The sequence below is a fragment of the Balaenoptera physalus genome (genome assembly GCF_965194825.1).
Source record: "Balaenoptera physalus genome assembly, chromosome: 5".
Classification (NCBI taxonomy): domain Eukaryota; kingdom Metazoa; phylum Chordata; class Mammalia; order Artiodactyla; family Balaenopteridae; genus Balaenoptera; species Balaenoptera physalus.
The window spans coordinates 146349390-146368906 of NC_138884.1; the positions used below are offsets into that span (position 1 = coordinate 146349390).

Below are 19517 nucleotides of genomic sequence, written 5' to 3' on the forward strand. Positions count from 1 at the left end.
GAATTAGTGTTAAGGGGTTAGGAAAGCATTCTAAGACCTGTGCCATCTGGCCTCATTCTGACTCTTAGCTTCATATTTTACTGCATCTCTCTTGTTACCTGGTATTTATTTCAGCACTAGACCTCTGGCCACGTTCATGGTTGTTGGTCTGACTTCTTTACTCTTGAATGTCTTTTCTGCCTTTTTCTTCTTATCAAAATCCTTAATACTGAATGAAGGCTTGGCTTAAATGCTTCTACTTCTATGAAAGAAGCTTCCCCTGATTTTCAGAATTAACTCTTCATTATTCTCCTACACAGGGCTTGATGATACTTCCACTCAGCTATTTTTTCTTTTTGACTTTTTAGTTTATTCTTTACATGGATTACAGACTCGTTAAGGGAAGAGAGGAAAATCTTATCCTTTGCTGATTCCCTCTAGTGTGTAATGTAGTCTTTCACGTAGTACTTGTTGATTTAAATCCTTGATTGAGTTAACTCGATCACTCTACATTCTCTGAATTTAGCAGAGGGGGAGTGGGGTTGGAATGGCTTTATGTGAGAGCTTCATGAATCCACACGACATACTCAGAACAGGGCCCAGTACGTAATAAGTGCCCAGTAAGTGGCAGCTTTTAGCTGTTAGTTGGAGCAGGTGTAGTGGTTGGGTATGTTGATTTTTTTTTTTTAAACATCTTTATGGAGTATAATTGCTTTACAATGGTGTGTTCGTTTCTGCTTTATAACAAAGTGAATCAGCTATACATATATTCTCATATTTCCTCCCTCTTGCGTTTCCCTCCCACCCTCCCTATCCCACCCCTCTAGGTGGTCACAAAGCATGGAGCTGATCTCCCTGTGCTACGTGGCTGCTTCCCACTAGCTATCTGTTTTACATTTGATAGTGTATATATGTCCATGCCACTCTCACTTCGTCCCAGCTTATCCTTCCCCCTCCGCATGTCCTCAAGTCCATTCTCTACGTCTGCGTCTTTATTCCTGTCCTTCCCCTAGATTCTTCAGAACCTTTTTTTTTTTTTTTTTTTTAGATTCCATATATATGTGTTAGCAGAGTATGTTGATTGATTGTATATGCTGGTTACTGTAACAGTGTTCACAGATTTATTTCTGGCTTCTGTGTAAAGGAAAAAAAATCATCTGGTCTCTCCATCTTCACTCTTTCGTTAGTTTTGGGAATTAGCAGAAAAGGGAGTATTTGGTTGGAGGGAGCTTTTGCATAAGCAGATTCATGATGGTGGTCCTAAATTATTCTGAAGAAGGGAAACCTTTCTGTAAGTGAACCAGGTTTTTTGCAGTGGCTTAAGAAAGTGGAAAATGGATTGTCAGTTGTTATACTATACGTTATTTTTCTGTAAAGCACATGCTTTCGTTTTAATCTTACATCTTGTAATTATATATTAAGCAGTAGAATCTTCTTATTTAGTGTTTGGAATGACTGTTGAAATTTTGTTTTTGAAGTCATCTCCAAAGCTTTTTCTTGCCACTAGGCTTTCTCCGTAGTTCTCTATCTTTTCCTTTGTCTGCTCAGCAGTCTTGCCCTGTGGCTAGACAGGGAGAAGCTAGGGGAGGAAAACAGCTATCATTTTGAAACTTTTAATTAAATATTTAGGTACTGTTTTTAAGTTTATATGTGTTACTGATGGACAGGTTGTATCCAGAAACCTTAAAAAGTGGTATCTCTGGTTGTAACGTAATATGGAATTCGCTACTTGCAGCAACATAAGAATATGTATTAATTGCTGTTTAACTTACGTTGACTATATTGATGATTATGAGCTTTTAAAAAATCATTGGAAATATTATATTCCTATTATTAGGAATTATTATATTCCTAATAAATCTCTCTTAAAACCTGCCCCAAAGAATTGGGGATGATAGGCCTATCCCAGTGGATGAATTAGTATCAATTAGAAATAAAAGCAGTAGGACAGTTAGAAGATTAATGATTGCAAAAATGCTTGAGAATGTGTTCCTTTGTGTGTGTGTTCCTAGCTAGAGTGATGAAGGAATGTGAGTTCTGTGAATGCAGGTTGTGTGTGTGTGTACACGTCTGTACATGTATGTGGTTCTCTGGTGACGGGAAGCGAGCCTAGGCACCGTGTGTCTATAGTCTTTATGGTGCCTGGCGCAGGGAGTGGTCACTCAGCACACACTGATGTCAAATGAGTCAGTCACACATGGAGATAAATAAGTGTAAAGAAATGGGCCTCAGCACGTTTTCAAATTTCTTTTTTGGTAATGTGGTTGTTACCTCAATAACAGGAGGAGGTAGAAAGTGGGGAGGGATTTATTTTCCCTTTCAGCCAGGAGTTTGTTTCTAGCTCAATTACGTTTTCCAGAGTACCTGTGGAATCTTAATAGCCAGTACATAACTATTTCAAAATTGTTTACCCAGTTTGGGGATTTATTCGAGCTCTTTACTTCTTTTCTTCAGTAACTAGCTTTTTCTTGGGTGTCTGATTAACATCTAGCTCCTTGTTAGCAGCTTCCCTGAAGATTTTAATGGTGAGAAAGTTGAAAAAAATTTTTTTACTGAAGTATAATTGACTTACAATATTATATGAGTTTTGCTACACAACATAGTGATTCAGTTATTTTTATGCATTACAGAATGATCACCACGAAAAAGCTGAAATTGAATAGACACATTTTTGGTCCTTTTTTTGGTTGTTGTTGTTTTTGCCACTGCTTCCTTTGATTACCACCATAGATAATTATTACTGATTGTATTGTTAATAGTTTTTTGCTGGTGCCATCGAAGCAGTTTCTTGTTTTTATAAGATGTAAAGCTTAATTTAAAACTATCAAAATATATTTTGTATGATTTACCAAAACATTGTTTTGAATATAAGTAACTTTTATAAAGTCTATTTATTTTTTAAAAAGTCCATGTTAAATCTAAAAAAGCAGTAAGTTATAAGATGAATATTAAGTCTTCTCTTTCACTCCCCTTCCCATCCTGTACTCATTTTGAAAAATCACTGATAAGCTTCTCGGATGTCATAGAAAAAAAATTATGCCTGTACTTCTAAAAAATGGAGTCACGGTAGAGAGTGTTCTTCGTTTAAACAAACACTAAACTTTGTATCTTGGAGCGCTTTCCATATCAGCATGTATAGACCTACCTCGTGTACAGATCTACTTCACTGTGTTTTTTTTTTTAATGTGCCCAGTATTCTGTGGTATGAATGCACTAGAATTTATTTGATTAGTTGATGGAGTGGGTGTCCATGTTGTTATTGTAACAAAGTAAACATTTTTTTAAAAATTTTATTTATTTATTTATTTATAGCTGTGTTGGGTCTTCGTTTCTGTGCGAGGGCTCTCTCCAGTTGTGGTGAGCGGGGGCCACTCCTCATCGCGGTGCGCGGGCCTCTCACTGTCGCGGCCTCTCTTGTCGCGGAGCACAGGCTCCAGACGCGCAGGCTCAGTAATTGTGGCTCACGGGCCCAGTCGCTCCGCGGCATGTGGGATCCTCCCAGACCAGGGCTCGAACCCGTGTCCCCTGCATTGGCGGGCAGACTCTCAACCACTGCGCCACCAGGGAAGCCCAACATTTTTATACATAATGTTTTGGTGAACTTTTGTGAGAAACCTCCTTAACCTAGGCAGCCTAAAACAAAACAAAACAAAAACTGATGAACAGGTTTCTAACTTCTCTAAATTATCATTGATCATATGGAAAATTTTCTTGGCAGCTTTATTAGTTTTTATAATTTTAGACATTAGGCTGGGTATTTTCTTTTCTGAAGTAGTCCTGCGGGTATTTAGGGTTATTTGGGGCGTTATTTAGTTTAAAAGTGGTCAGTTTGTGGTGAAGGGGAAAGGTAAGGGGTTCTTAGAAGTAGCTATTAGAACACGGGTAAGGAGGAGAGTGAGCTCACACTTGTTAAAGCACTTCCTACATGTGAGGCCTTTTGTTAGGGACCTTAGGTAAACTGTTTCCTTTAATCCTTCTGACAGCTCTTGAGAGAGGAGGTATTATCTCCATTTTACAGATGATGAAGCTGCAGCTCAGAGGTCTCAAGAAACTTCCCTAAGGTTACACGTAATATATGGCAGAGCAGGAGCCCCAACTTCTATCTTTGCAACTTCCACTGCCCGGCTCTTCCTAGAGATTCATTGGTTCACACGGCGCTTGTCTGCTCACAGTGTCCTATGCCTAGATGCCAAGATGGTTAGGCATGCCGGAGACTTACACGGGGAGGGAGGGAGCAGGAGTGCTGGGAAGAGCCATCGGCTTCCCTTCCGTGCAGGTGTGATCCTGTGGGAGGAGAGATGGGGGAGGGCAGGCCAGAGCAGCCTCAGGCCAGGGCAGTTTGGAGACAGTCTTGGCCAGGCTGCTGGCTGCTCGGCAGGTCAGATCTATACCCCCTGCTGGTCAGCATTGCTGGGAGCAGCCTGAGGGACACGTGGCCTGATGTCTTTGCCGTGGTGACCGTGTAGCAACTGGAGGCTCTCAGTCAGCTGGGCTCCCCACGGCAGGCTGTCTCGAGGGGCTGCCTGTGGCCACCACACCATTCAGTGCTGGGGCGGGTGGGGGGGAAGCAAGCAGATGGGTACACGGATCAAGTGCAAATGTGTGCTAAGAGGGAAAATGAAGTAGGCCAGAGGGATGTTGTGTGTTTAGGGTGGGCAGGAAAGGGCTCTCTGGTAAGACGATACTTGAGCTGAGACCTGAGGGGAATAGGGAGAAAGGTGTGGGGCTGTCTGAGGAGCAGAGCATTATTCAGGGCGAGGGCAGAGCAAGTGGAAGACCCCGATCGTGCATCGTTATGAAGGTGGAACGGAGAGGATTCGCTGAAGGGTTGGATACAGAATGTGAGAGAAACAGGAGGAGTCAAGGATGGTGCCAGAGCTTTTGACTTGAGCAGTGGAAGCACAGAGTTGCCCTTGACTGACACTGGGAAGGTCATGGCAAGGATGGTGGTGGTAAGAATTTGTGGCTTTTCGTTTGTGTTTTTTAAGAGATGTTGTAAGTTGAGATGCCACTCAGACACCGTCTAGTAGCTTGATGGCTCTGTAAGTTTTGGGTTCATGAGAGAGAAACGGAGGTGAGAGAAAGTTTGGAGTAATCTCTACGCAGATGTAGAGATTACAATCATGGGAGTGGAGATCAGCTAGGCCTGTGCTGTTCGGTAAGGTAGCCATGAGCCACGTGCGCCTTCTGAGCATGTGAGATGAGGCTAGTTTGACTCGAGATGTTCTGTAAGTGTCACATACACACCAGATTTCAAAGACTTAGTATGGGAAAAAAGAATGTAAAATAGCTCATTAATGATCTTTTACCTTGATTATATTTGGAGTGATAATATTTTGGGTCTATTGAGTTAAAGTATATTATGAAAATTAATTTCATCTGTTTTTCTTTTTTAACATGGCTGCTAGAAACTTTTAAATTACATTGGCGTGACTCAGGTTTTGCTATTGGATGGCTTCAAAGGAGGAAGTGAATGTAAACAGAGAAGTGTGAGGCCTGGGCGGAGAGCTGGGGAAGAGGAGGGCCCCGCAGAGGAAGGGCCGAGAGGGCGGCGCAGTGAGGGTGGTAACAGTTGTGGTCTCTAGAGCCTGAGCGAAAGAAAAGTACCAGAGAGCAACTAGGCCTGCCACCGTGTGACCGACGGCCGTGGCTTTAGGAGTCAACAAGTCTTGGAGGTGGTCTGTAGAGTGGGATCTTTCCCTATACTGTTTTGTTTTTGTTTTTTAAGTGAGTCTCATCAGGACAAGAATGCAGCCTTTTCAACCAGAGTTATAATGTAGCCTCTCTGTGGATGCAGCCACACAGTAGGAAGAAGCACACATTTAGAAGATTGGACGCAGTTAATGCAGGCAAGTGGCTGTGACCTTCAAAGCCTCGCTCTCAGGGCTTTCTTTCATCTTGCAACCTTCCCTAGATGAAACGACTGTGAGAATTTCTTACCTTCCTTTTCCCAGTTCTAAGCCGGGGAGTGGACCTAGCCACTGGAGTGGCCGTCCATTATCTAGACCTGTAATTGGGTTTTCTGGTTGACACGCAGCTTGTTCTGTTGTGGTAGTCACATGATTTGGCACGCGTCCCCTCCCTGCCCGCCCCCGGCCCCAGTCCACTTCTGGCCTGATCAGCGCACAGGGCTGCAGAGCTGAGGAACAGGCTTGGCCCTTCACTGGCAACAGGCCGTCTGAGGACCTTCCGGTGCCGCTCAGGGGCTTCTTTTTACTGTGTTGGTATGTGTGTCAGGCACATGTTTTTGCCCTTAGATCTTATACTTTTTCCCCCTGCATTTCATTCTCCTGTTTCCAAAAACACACTTGCACATCTAAGAACAGTGTTTCCAAGTTTTTTCACTGGCCGTGCGATAGAAGCTGTCATGGAACCCGCAGCTCCCCTGAGTGGAACTTACTTGGGCCTTGCCAGGGCAGGCTGGCGATCACCTTGAAAAGGCTCAGGTAGTGCCCTGCAGTCTGCACTGGCTGCGGTGGGGCAGGGCTGGTCTCCCTCTCTCTCTGGCTCGGGAGTCAGGTCTGTCAGCTTCTCAAGATGCCTCCGGGCCTGTGGGGACAGCGAGCAGTAATGGCCAAGCCAGGAGCTGATTAAAAGGATCTGCTAAGTGCAAAGCAAAAAGGCGTGGCTTTGATTCTGTACAATTATATGATGGCAAGGCTGCAGGTTAGATGAGGGGCGGATGGTGTGATGGAAAGGGCACCAGTTTCGGACCTAGGCCCACAGTGGCCCTGGGCTTGACTCACCTGGGACCCCGAATACACGTTTAAGTTTCTTCATCCGTAAGATGAGGAGGTTTGGTTTAGCTCAGTGTTTGTTCATGCTGTGAAAGCAGTGTCTGCACAAAGTAGGTGCTCAAAGATTTATTGAATGAACGGATGAATAAAAGAATTCTAGAGAGCCCAGGTACTTAGGGCATGAGGCAGAGGGTGGGGCGACGGGGAGGCGTGTTTGGCCAGACCCCCCCTCCCCTCACCTGTGCCCCTTCAGCCTGTCTCAGATATGGTACTGGGTTCTGCTACTTTGAGAAATGTTTGCACAACACTAGATTAGCAGACCTGTCTCTGAACGTGAAGATGGCATGCTTCCGATGCGCCCCACTGTCACATCCTTATATACTTTTTACCAAGATAAAAGTTGTGGGAGAATAGGGCTTCCCTGGTGGCGCAGTGGTTGAGAGTCTGCCTGCCAATGCGGGGGACGCGGGTTCGGGCCCTGGTCTGGGAGGATCCCGCATGCTGCGGAGCGGCTGGGCCCGTGAGCCACAATTGCTGAGCCTGCATGTCTGGAGCCTGTGCTCCGCAACGGGAGAGGCCCGCGCACCGCGATGAGGGGTGGCCCCCGCTCACCACAACTAGAGAAAGCCCTCGCACAGAAATGAAAACCCAACACAGCCATAAATAAAATAAATAAATTAATTAAAAAAAAAAAGTTGTGGGAGAATAAATGCAGTTTCAGTCATAGGTAGGGTAGGAAGTGCTGCAGAGGTGCTGTATTGTTTCCTAGCGCAGCTGTAATAAAGTGCCACAAACTAGGTGGCTTAGAACAACAGACATTCTTTCTCAGTTCTGGAGGCCAGAAGTCTGCAGTCCAGATGTTGTCAGCAAGGTTGGTTCCTTCTGGAGGTTCTGAGGGGGGACCTGCTCTGTGTCCGTCTCCTAACTTTTGGTGGTTACTGGCGGTCTTTGGCATTTCTTGGTTTGTAGGCACAGCAGTCCAGTCTTTGCCTTTGTTTTCGTGTGACATTCTCTGTGTGTCTTTGTCCACATTTTCTTTTCATAACGACATCAGTCATTGGATTAGGGCCTGAACAGAGGTAGATTGAAAATGAATAGTGCTTGTAAGAGAATGAAGAAGAGTTACTAATTGAAAGTGATTACGTTGCCTAGAGCTTTGATAAGCATATTCATGTTCTTAAACACAAAACATAGAGTTTCCATAGAGTGGAATGCTGGATTCTGGTTTTTCTGCAGAGCAAACGATGTGTGAGTATGATCATTTCGTGCATGTGCTGAAATCACATTCTCTTAGCTTTAAAATTACTAGACAACACACCACCATTACCTTCCAGGTTAAGCTGCCTTGTGTCCCCCACTGTGTCTTGCACAAAGTAAACATACACCAAATGGTGGTTGTTTCTGATATTTAACTATGATTAAGGGGGTCGTGAATCTGATGGGGCAGTTGGTTCCTTTATGAGTTCTTTGGTAGGTGGGTTCTCTGGAAAGCAGCTGCAGACAGTTTAGCACGCAGAATGTTGATTAGGAAGTACCCCTGGGAGGGACTTCCCTGGTGGTCCAGTGGCTAAGGTTCTGTGCTGCCAACGCAGGGGGCCTGGGTTTGATCCCTGGTCAGGGAACTAGATCCCACATGCCGCAACTAAATGATCCCGCACGCCGCAACTAAAGAACCCAAATGCTGCAATGAAGGTCGAAGATCCCGTGTGCTGCAACTAAGACCCGGCGCAGCCAAATAAATAAGTAGATATTAAAAAAAGAAAAAAAAGAGAAGTACGCCTGGGGGCCACACCTGCAGAACCTGCAGAAGGAAGGGAGAAGCTGGGCTGCTTTGCAGGCCCAGTCACAGCCTTGGCGCCCCCCGATGGGGAGCTGTGGAGGTAGAACAGCCCTTCAGAGTTGCTCCAGGTTGGACCTGTGTACTCTTGACAGTCAGTCATCAGATGTGGGGCAGTCCTGGGAAGGGTCAGGACGCTGGAAGGGACAGCTCCCTGCCGCTGAGGCAGTCCCTGAGGAGCTGGCACAGCACTCCCAGCAGCTGGCAACGTGTCCTTCAGTTGCGGGTCTGGCTGGTACGTCACAGTGTCTGCCACAGTTGGACAGTATTTTTCTTAGAAAATTTTTGATTGATTTGATTTGATTCATTGGTTAGGCTTCTGGAGAAATACGGGATAAGTCTGTGCCCTGTGTCTGTGACTCCCCTCACCCCCCCACTGTGTGTGTAATATGTATGTATGTGTGGCAGGGGTGGGCTCACGCGGTGAACGGGATCACAGTGTACAGTAAGCTTTCCTGTCCCAGGTTAGACACACTGGTTTCCTTAAACTTACATTATTTCACGTGGTATCGATGCTAACCTGCTATTTTCTTGGTGTGGTTGAGACTTCCTTGGTTTTCTTTAGCCATCTGTCTGCCTGTTTTCAAGTATTTATCAGTGACATATTGAGGTCCTCAGAGCAATAGCTCATTCTCAAAAATGTGAAACCTATTTAATGTGAATTTAAATTCTCATCTCATTTTATGCTACTGCTCTCTTTCCCCTGTTGATTTGTCCTGCTTTGATGATTTGAAGGACCCTTTACAGAATCCGTGGTCGTATTGGACTCCATTAGATCAAAGTGTAATTCCTGGAAAGCCAGAGTTAGATGAGACCATTGCTGCTAAAGTCATCCCCTTTGGGGCCAGAAGGATCCTTCTGGGTTGTTGCGAGTTGTTATCAGATGGTCTGTGGTGGTGAAGAGCTTGACCCTGGCGTTAGCTCAGTCTGCTTTCAAATCCGAACTCTTCCTCTTTTCTTGCTGTTTGGGGAAATTAATTTCCTAAGTTTCAGTTTCATCATCTGTAAAAAGGGAACACGTAGATAGTAAGGATTCAGTAAACGTAAGCTGCTTCTGCTGTTGCTGGAAGAAAACCACACTTATAAGGAAGAAAGTGTCTTTGTTCACTAATTCTAGGTATAGGTGACTGAGCTGTATTTGTGATCTTAGCAAATGTCAAGTAGAAGGAAATGTTCTTAACTAATAAAGAATGTCTACAGAAAACTTAGAGAGACATCCGTCTTAGTGAGGAAGTGTGGAAACATTTCCTGTATAATCTCATAGAAGACAAAGGATGCCCCACTGATACTTCTTCTCTTCATCCTGCTCCTGAGCACCAGCCCACACACAGAGAGAACAGCGTTAATGGGATTGGAGTGCTGGGAACACAAAGCTGTCGTCATACGCAGACAGTGATTGTGTAGAACACCTAAGAGAATCTGTAACCTAGTATCTGGGAATAAATCTAATAGCCACGGTCTGCGTGTTGAAAATTAAAACTTATTTGAAGGACGTAAAAGGAGATCCAGTTCAATGGAGAAATGGGCCTTGCTCAGTACTGTAAAGCAGTCAGTTCTCCTCAGATTGACCTGTATATGTAATGCATTTCCAATTAAAATCCCAGTAGGGTTTCTCATAGAATGTGATGGCTGATTCTAAAATTATAAGAAAGAGCGAAGGGCCAAGATTGGGAAGACACCTCTGGAGAAAAATCTCGCAACTTCATGGAAAGGTCTAGTGATGAAGACAGCATGGTGTTGGCGTGGGATGAGTATACTGAGCACAAGACCTGTGATTATGTGGAACTTTGATCCGGGAGAGAAGCAGTGCTGCAGATTGGGGTGGAGGGCTGATCCGTAAGTGACGCTGGGTAGTTGCTTTTCCTTGTAGAAAAAATGAAATTAGATGCCTTCTTCACAATTTCACTTCACTAATTCTAGATATAGGTAACTTGTGGATGGGTTAAGGACTTGAATATTCTATTAGATTTTACAGGGTTGTACTTTGATGACCAAAACCCCAAATCTCAGTGACTTAAACATCAAACATTTCTTCCTGGTTCACATCACATACTGGCTGCTGTGAATTGGCTGCTGTGGCTCTGTATTAGGTGTCTTCTCATTCTGGGGCCCATGCTGTTCTGTGATACCAGAAGAGGCCAGGCTGAATCCCATGATCACTTTTACAGCATCTTTTTGGACCTGGTGTATGTTATGTCTGACCAGTCACAGGGAGCGGTGCAGGGGCATGTACTGAGGCTTCAGGGAGGTACTGCCGGTCTGTCCCGTGGTGACAGTAGAGACCTGCTGGGTAAAGGGATGGATAAGGGAAGGAAAAGGATAGTTGGGAACAATAGTATTGCAGTCTGCCACAAATGTGAGAAGAGAAACTTGAATACTTCAGAAGAAAATGCAGACAAGTATCTTTCCGATCTTGAGGTAAGGAAGGATATCTGAAGACAGTGTTTTTAAACTTTAAAGTATATGTGTTATCTAGGGGACGTGGTAAAATGCAGATTCTGATGCAGTGGATCTGGAGTGACGTCTTGGAGTCTGCATTTCTTTTTTTTAATCTTTTTCTTTCTTTCTTTATTTGGTTGCACCGGGTCTTAGTTGAGGCAGGTGGGCTCCTTAGTCGTGGCATGTGAACTCTTAGTTGTGGCATGCACGTGGGATCTAGTTCCCTGACCAGGGATCGAACCCGGGCCCCCTGCATTGGGAGCGCAGTCCACTGCGCCATCAGGGAAGTCCCAGAGTCTGCATCTCTAACAAGCTCCCAGGGAATGCTGATGCAGCTGGTGCATGCACCACTCTTTGAGTAGCAAAAAGTCTTTAAGGGACGAACAGTGCCAGCCATAAAAAAGGGAAGGTTGATAAACTCAGCATATTAAAGTTAGAATTTTTTATCAAAGGATAGCGTAAAGGAAATGATGAGCCACACACTGGGAAAAATACTTCTGCATATATAACTGGTGAGGGGTTAGTGTCCATTACATGAAGAACTTCTAGAAGGCCACAAAAAAGGAACAGTTCAACAGAAAAATGAGTAAAAACTGTGCACAAGTAGTTCCGATAAGAGGAATCATAGCCAATAAGTATATGAAAAGCTGCTTGTCACTAATGATAAGGGAAATGCAAATTAAATCTCCATGAGGTATTTTTCTTTTTTTACATTCACTACAGTGACAAAAATTCATGTCTCTGAGTACCATGTATTAGAGAGGATGTAGATTAAGGGATAACTTACATACATTGCTGATTGGAGTGCAGTACTGGTATGACCTCTTTGGGAAATAATTTTACTTTATGTTGCAAAGTTCAGCATTTGTATATCCTGTAACTTGACAGTCCCACTTTTGGGTATATATCCTCAGGAAAATGTGTACCAAAAGCCGTATACCAGACTGTTCATAGCTGTTGTGTTTATAATAGCAATTGGAAACAACTCAAATGTTCATTGACAGGAGATTGAATGAAATATGGTATTTATACAATGGGAGTATTATAAAATAGTAAAAGTGAATAAACTTCTGCATACAACATGAGTGAATTTTGGAAACATATGCTGAGTAAAAAAAGGAAGTCCCAGGAGATTATATACATCGTAATACCATTTTTACAGAGCTCAAGAATAAATACAACTGAAATATATATTGTTTAAACAAATCTGCATTTGTGACAAGTTTTCTCTTTTAAAACAATCAAAGAAATGACACAGGTTAGTAGCCACTGTTGGATGGGGAGGCAGTGGGATGGGGTGGGACGGGGTGGGGAGGTGGACAAATAAATGGTAATGTGTTCTAGGCTGGGTGGTACTTACTACCGTTTTGTGTTTTATAACTGGAAAGCGTTATGTGCATAGATGTTTTACCTGTAATAAAAGCAAACGTTAATGCCACTAGTCGGCTCCGTTCCAGAAGACAGATGAAAGGGACAGGCCTACTCTGTCTGAAGTGATTGTGTGTTAGTCAGGGTCCTCCAGGGAAGCAGAAGCAACAGGATGGGGGGGGGGTGGAGGGTGGGGAGAGAAGAAACTGCTTCATGGGATTGTGGAGCCGGAGAAGTCCAGACCCCGGAGAGCTGATGGGGTACCCCCAGTTCAGTCTGAAGGCGGGAGAAGACCGGTATTCCAGTTCAAAGACGGGCAGAGAGAAAGAGAATTCTTTCTTACTCAGACTTCCCGTTCTACTCCGGCCTTCAGTGGACTGGGTGAGGCTCACCCACGCTGGGGAGGGCTGTTTTACTTATTCTGCTGATTCAAATGCTAATCTCACCTAGAAAACACCCTCACAGACACAGCCCAGAAACACGTTTACCAAATATCTGGGCACCCATGGCCCAGTCAAGTTGACATCTAAAATTCACCGTCATAGTGACTGTCTCCCTTCCTAACCTCAGTTGCTCTTCTAGTAAAGATCACAGATCCCTGGGGAGGCATCCTTCTATTTCAGTTAACCCTTTCTCGGAATTTCATGATTCTGAGCAACCATCATGCCAGAGCACTAGTTAGCTAGCTTTGTAGGAGGCCTGGGTGGTGTTGGCTCTGCTGTGCTTCCTCTTCATCCCTCCCCCAAGGACATAAGGACACAAAGGGGATTTTTCTGGAACATAATAGGATACACAGTGGTGATTCAGGTATAGAGCAAGGCGAAGTAGGTTGGTGATGTAGGAGGCGCAGAAGAATGAAATTAATAGATGTGAGATTATCTCAGGGAAAGAATGACAGAACATTGAAGGAAGGATAACAGTTAAACATGAGTGCATGGCGGTCCAGTGGTTAAGACTTGGCCTTCCAGTGCAGGGGATGCGGGTTCGATCCCTGGTCGGGGAGCTAAGATCCCACATGCCTCCTGGCCAAAAAGCAAAACATAAAACAGAAGCGATATTTTAACACATTCAATAAAGACTTAAAAAAAATGGTTCACATAAAAAAAAAAATCTTAAAAAAAAATATGAGTTGCACGTATGTGCAATTCTTGTACAAATTGAGGTCTAGCTAACTTACGTTCAAATGGAAATATCCTCTGGGTAGTTGGAAATATTAGACTGAGAGGTCAAAGTAGGAGAATTGATTTGTAGGTGGTGATATTTGCATAAGTTACACAGATCTTTAACATTGTCATCGAATAGTTGAAACATAAATGTTCATAGGGTCTATAACACAACTCTAGGTAAAAGTCACTCCAGTAGTTATAATTACTGGTAGTTAGGTAACACCTGAAAGATGCATTTGAATAAGATTACTCTAATTTATTAAATATTTCAAGGGATGATAATCTCTTTCTTTTTATTAGAGTTGTTTAATTTTATATTCATCTGAGTAGAATACTCGTTACTAACCCCCAAATCAGGTAGTTCACATGACAGAAAACTTGATCAGAATCTATAAGAAAGGAATAATCAATTTCATATTCGACATGAGTTGTTTGAAAGTTGATGTTTTTGTTTAGTGTTTGGATAGTTAACTATTTTTCTTGCATCTTTGTTTATATGCCTTTCTGAAACATGCTGCGTAATATTTCTGCTAATTTTTTCCTTCCTTTACATTCACCTTTGTAACGTAATACTTATGATTTGAACATATCTGTGAAGTTTTAAAGAGTTTTGACCTGTATTGGGCTCTACAGATAGTCATTTTAGTCTGTTTTTTGAGGGGAAGAGTTTTAATTAGTGTAAAATTCCAATCTCAAATGTATCACCTTTGTTGAGTGTCATACTTTGCTGAGTACAGTATTTTAAATATATTTTTCAGGAATGTTGCATTGTTAACCTGTCTTTTTTTTTTTTTTTTTTTAAATTTACTGTTGGCTGCTTTGGTTCCTTGTTGTTGTGCGCGGCTTTCTCTAGTTGCGGCGAGGGGGGCTACTCTTTGTTGCGGTGCGCAGCTTCTCTTGTTGCAGAGCATGGGCTCTAGGCGCACGGGCTTCAGTAGTTACAGCTCACAGGCTATAGTGCGCAGGCTCAGTAGTTGTGGCTTGCGGGCTTAGTTGCTCCGCAGCATGTGGGATCTTCCCCAACCAGGGCTCAAACCCATGTCCCCTGCATTGGTAGGCGGATTCTTAACCACTGCGCCACCAGGGAAGCCCTAACCTGTCTTTAAAGTACTTACATTTTAGGTTCGAAGAGTATGTCTATTTCATTGATCTAGGGAGAATTCCATACATAAGTAGTCACTTGGGCTCCAAGTGTAGTAGGGCTTCTCAGCATGTTTCCGATTCAGGAATGCCTCAAAGTACACTTAAATTTGGTTGCATTTCTAAATTTTTTAGCAACTGTGCCTGACATCCAGCAAAAGTTTGTTAAATACAGGTATTTCACGTTTAGCTTGCGTCTCCACCAGCCCCAGGAGTGTGCCCTCTGAGCGCCATCCTCTTTCCTCCATTGTAGATCCACTGGTCAGTTGGATTCACTCTTGGTGGTGGCTCTGCTATGAACATCCTGTTGTCAGATGTCTGTCTTGATCCACTACAAAATAGCTTGGTTGTTCTGTGAAATAGGAACAACCCAAGACCATTTCAGTGGCTGTAGGCACCCGCATAATATTCGGGTGCCTCCCTTGCCTGCTGCGCATGTCATGTAGGTAGGTAGGTCACAGTGGACCCTGCCCTTGCAGTGCGGCAGAGAACGCATTGAGGAGTCAAGAGCCTCCAGGTGTATGTAATCAAAGATAATAAATGAGGATGAGGCATGCCCAGGGGAAAAGGGAGATTCTGGAAGTTTCTGATACTATTAAAAAATGGAGTACTGATTGATTTTACTGTATAGAACAGTACAACTTATGCAGATTATTTAAAGAAAAGGAGAAGGATGTACTTAATGATCTATAATTCCTAAAATTATATTTTCGGTTTAACTTTTCAACCCTGGGAAATTGAGACTGTAAGGACCCTAGGTGATCTATGTCTTGCGTATAATGTGGGCCTTAGAGAAAATGTTAATTCTTTCTGGTTAGAAGATTATGTTTACCAAAGCGTGTTCTGAGGAACACAGAAAGGATCCCTAACAAGTATGGAAAATGCTGTCTACTTTGTTTCCTTCCGGGAGGTTCCACAGGCACATTACCATACTAAAAGTTTCAAGACGTCCTAAAATAAACAAACCTTTTGTTTCAGCTCTGGTATTTCCCGAATTTATGCAAAAAGAAGAAGTTCTGTAACAAAAGTAATACATTTTTATATCACCTGGAGTGCACCTTGGGGAAACTGTAGCAGGTTATCTTTTAAATGATGACACTGTTCATTTAAATAGCTTCCTAGGGGCTATGATATTGTTATGTTAAGAGTCACATCTGGTGGTGTATAAACACAATGAAATATTACTCAGCCATTAAAAAGAGTGAAATAATGCCATTTGCAGCAACATGGATGGACCTAGAGATTGTCATACTGAGTGAAGTAAGTCAGACAGAGAAGGAGAAATACGGTACGATAATGGGGAATCTAAAAAGAAATGTTACAAGTAGACCTATTTACAAAACAGACTCACAGACTTAGAGAAGGAACTTAAGGTTGGGGGTGGGGGAGGATAGGGGAGGGATAGTCAGGGAGTTTGGGATCAACAGGTACGCGCTGCTGTATTTAAAATGGATAACCAGCGAGGACTTACTGTAGAGCACGGGGAACTCTGCTCAACTCTGCAGCCTGGAGGGGAGGGGAGTCTGGGGGAGAATGGATACGTGTATATGTGTGGCTGAGTCCCTTTGCTGTGCACCTGAAACTATCACAACATTGTTAATCGGCTATACTCCAATATAAAATAAAAAGTTAAAAAAAAAAGATCATTTTTAAAGCTAAAAAAAAAAAGATCATTTTTAAAGCTAAAAAAAAGTCACATCTAAAAACTTGATTTAATCTTTGAAGCATGTATTGAATGAATAATGGATGTAAAATGAAAATATGTACTTTGAACATATTTTGAGTTCTCAAATATATATCTTTTTGCACAAAGAGAATTTTATTCTGATTCTTTAAAATTTATAACTAGTTGGATATGAGTCAGATAATCCATATAAAATTTTTATACTGAATTAGATATCTCTTATTAACAGATACTAAAACATCACCAATTGCTTATTACCTAAGTTCGTTTTAGAGAATTGTAATATGTATTACTTAGATTATGGCTTTTAATAGTAACTACAAAAAAGAATTGACCCATTGTCTTACCAGTGAGTTGTAGAATTTCAGGCCATTTTTTTCCCCCACTCATTGAAACTCAGAAGATAGATCACTTTGTAGTTTTTTTTTTTTTAAATTTTATTTATTTATTTATTTTTAATTTATGGCTATGTTGGGTCTTCGTTTCTGTGCGAGGGCTTTCACCAGTTGTGGCAAGTGGGGGTCACTCTTCATCGCGGTGCGCGGGCCTCTCACCATCGCGGCCTCTCCTGTTGCGGAGCACAGGCTCCAGACGCGCAGGCTCAGCAATTATGGCTCACGGGCCCAGCCGCTCCGCGGCATGCGGGATCCTCCCAGACCAGGGCTCGAACCCGTGTTCCCTGCATTAGCAGGCAGATTCTCAACCACTGCGCCACCAGGGAAGCCCACTTTGTAGTTTTGAGATGAGAAGTTGAAAGCTGTAAAATTTTTGTGCACAGACATTTTGACAAGCAACAGTATCACTTTGAAAAATTATTTTAGTACACAATGATCTAGTATTTTACTTGATAAAATGTTTCATCCTTGATGAAATGGGTTTCATCATGTTAGAGCTTTTTGCATTTTCAACAATTCTAAAAATCTACTTGTTTTAATTTTTTGTTTCCAAATAAACTTGCTTTGGGCTTGTGACAATTTGCATTTCTTAGAGTGAAGGTCAATTTAAGTTTCTCCTAATTGAAGTTTTTAGGTTTCTAAAATTTAGTTGTTCCATCACTTTTCCAACAATTTTTCTAAAAGCTTTCTAGAGTTTCATAATAGTGAACTATGTTTTGATTTTGGGATTTTGTTTGGTAGCTGGTTTGTAATCTTTTACACTGTTTCTTTATTTCAGATGTAAGTGTATACGTTTCCCCCTCCCTTTTGACCCAAATGGCTTCATGCGTGTTTTTTTATCCTGTAAACTGTGTGACGTGAAGTCTTCCCCCTTTTAGGGAAAAAGGGCATTTTAAAAAATCTCCATAGAGCTTTTTTGAAGGCATAAAAACTATCGTTTTGTAGCCCTGCTAAAGAATTCTGACATCTAATAGATCTTGAACTAAACACCCCATTGGTTACTGTACTGTGATAACCTGCAAAGAAATTATAACCTTTGAAAAGCAGTTCAGCTTTTCAAACCAGAAATATTAACAGATGAGTATGAATCAGCAAATAACTGCCAGTCAAGTAAAAGTTAGGCATAAAGCAACGTTACTTTACATAAGCAGTTCATCTCCTTAATATTCAGCCCAGTTAAAACTATAAGAACATAGAGGCTGATCCAAACTTTCATTTCTGTAAGCATTTGACAACAGCACGGTCAGTAGAGGGGAATTCATCCAAGCTGGATGGGAAGCTCTTCCCTTTTATTCATTCTCATTACACGCTTGATCTACATCTCATTTGTTTTGCTTTAATGGAAGTCCGTTTAGTACTTCTGATTCTTATGTAGAACTGAGTGCTTTCACCTATACTTTATCTTCATATAGTTGGTTCTTCCTTTTTTCTTCCTTATCTTTTAAACATAGATATTGACCCAGGTCTGTTACATGCCTGCAATTTATTAAGACACCTGCTAGTTCCTGTTACTATCAAGTAGTAGTCTTATCTATAAGAACAATCCCACATTTATGAAAAAAATTCATTTTATTTGTCACTGGGGAATATACACTTACCAGTTCATTTCTGATAACCTGTAGTAAAAATGGAATTTCTTAATCTGTTATTCAGTTCTTCCTATTTGCACAGAAGGAACTCATGTCCCACACTAGATTTATTGATTACGTTATTTTAAAATGGAGCCTTATTCATTTCCTAGGACTTGACACACTTCTAGATGGGGAAGAGACTGTAGGTCTGATTGTCCATTTCCATATAGTTTTCCAGTTACGTGGCTAAACAGGTGTACATGACCAGCTTTTAGCCCTTGGTCCTGTCTTCAGTGATAGGGCTGTAGGTTAGGTTATAGATTCTCTGTGGATTTTCTCTTCTGGCCATAAATTGGCTCTGGAGCCAGGCCACCTACTTAAAGAGAAAAGCAATACCTTGTGTTCCAAATTGATGCACTGAGATCTGAAACTAACAGGCAAAGATTGTGTGTATAACTGTCTCATTATATGAGTGCACACTCTGGTTTGCTTGGCAAATATTATTTAGGAAATTTGTGAGAGTAGTAGAATATAAAAGCCAGAGTCTTACTATTTCAGACATCTATTTTCTTTTCTATGATCTTTTTTCTATTTCTATCTTATACCCTTTACCTTTCCCCTTCAAAGGCTTTTCTTTATGTGAAAATCCTGTGGACACCCAAATTGAAGAATTATGAAAAGATAGTTGCAGGTAATGTAGGCCTTTGATGAATACTGAGCATTTTAACCATTTTTTGATGAAATTTGTAGTGAAAAAGGGCCAGTTAAAAATAGAGTGAAGGCATAATTTGCAGAAGTACCATACCAGGTCAAAGGGAGGGCAGTGGGTTTCAGTGGGAAGTCCAAATTGGTTACCTAAGGATGAAGACCAAAGCCCACTAATTCAGGGTGGTGACACCGAAGGAAAAACCCCGAGGGTCGCCGTCTGTGTGTCACTAACACCGTGCACACTGCCTGGTACACAGTAAGCCTCCAGTAGGTGTGTGGGTGGTGAGAGAATGAGTGAGAGCCCTGGGTTAGAGGGTTACTCCCTTCCGGGGGGTTTAGAACTTGACTAGAGTTGAGTCCCTCCCCAACCCTCCCCGCCCTGTGCTGGTGTTATGAATATTGTTTTATTTCCCAAACTTTCTCCTTCAGAGTTCATTCCCCCCATTAGATTTGGAAAGTATTTGGCTAGACACAGTTTTGATCACCTGCCAGG

The 19517-nt window shown here is 42.3% G+C and overlaps 1 protein-coding gene across 9 annotated transcripts in view; it reads left to right on the forward strand.

The window, feature by feature from the left end:
- KIAA0232 overlaps positions 1-19517 on the forward strand; it is a 100942-nt gene that overhangs the window by 3950 nt on the left and 77475 nt on the right. The window contains exon 1 of one of the 9 annotated variants that reach the window (XM_082462096.1): positions 1009-5828. The exons of the other annotated variants lie outside the window; for them this stretch is intronic. The gene's annotated coding sequence lies outside the window, so the exon portion shown is untranslated. Of the gene's footprint in view, positions 1-1008; positions 5829-19517 lie in introns of those variants that run through there. 9 annotated transcript variants of the gene reach the window in all.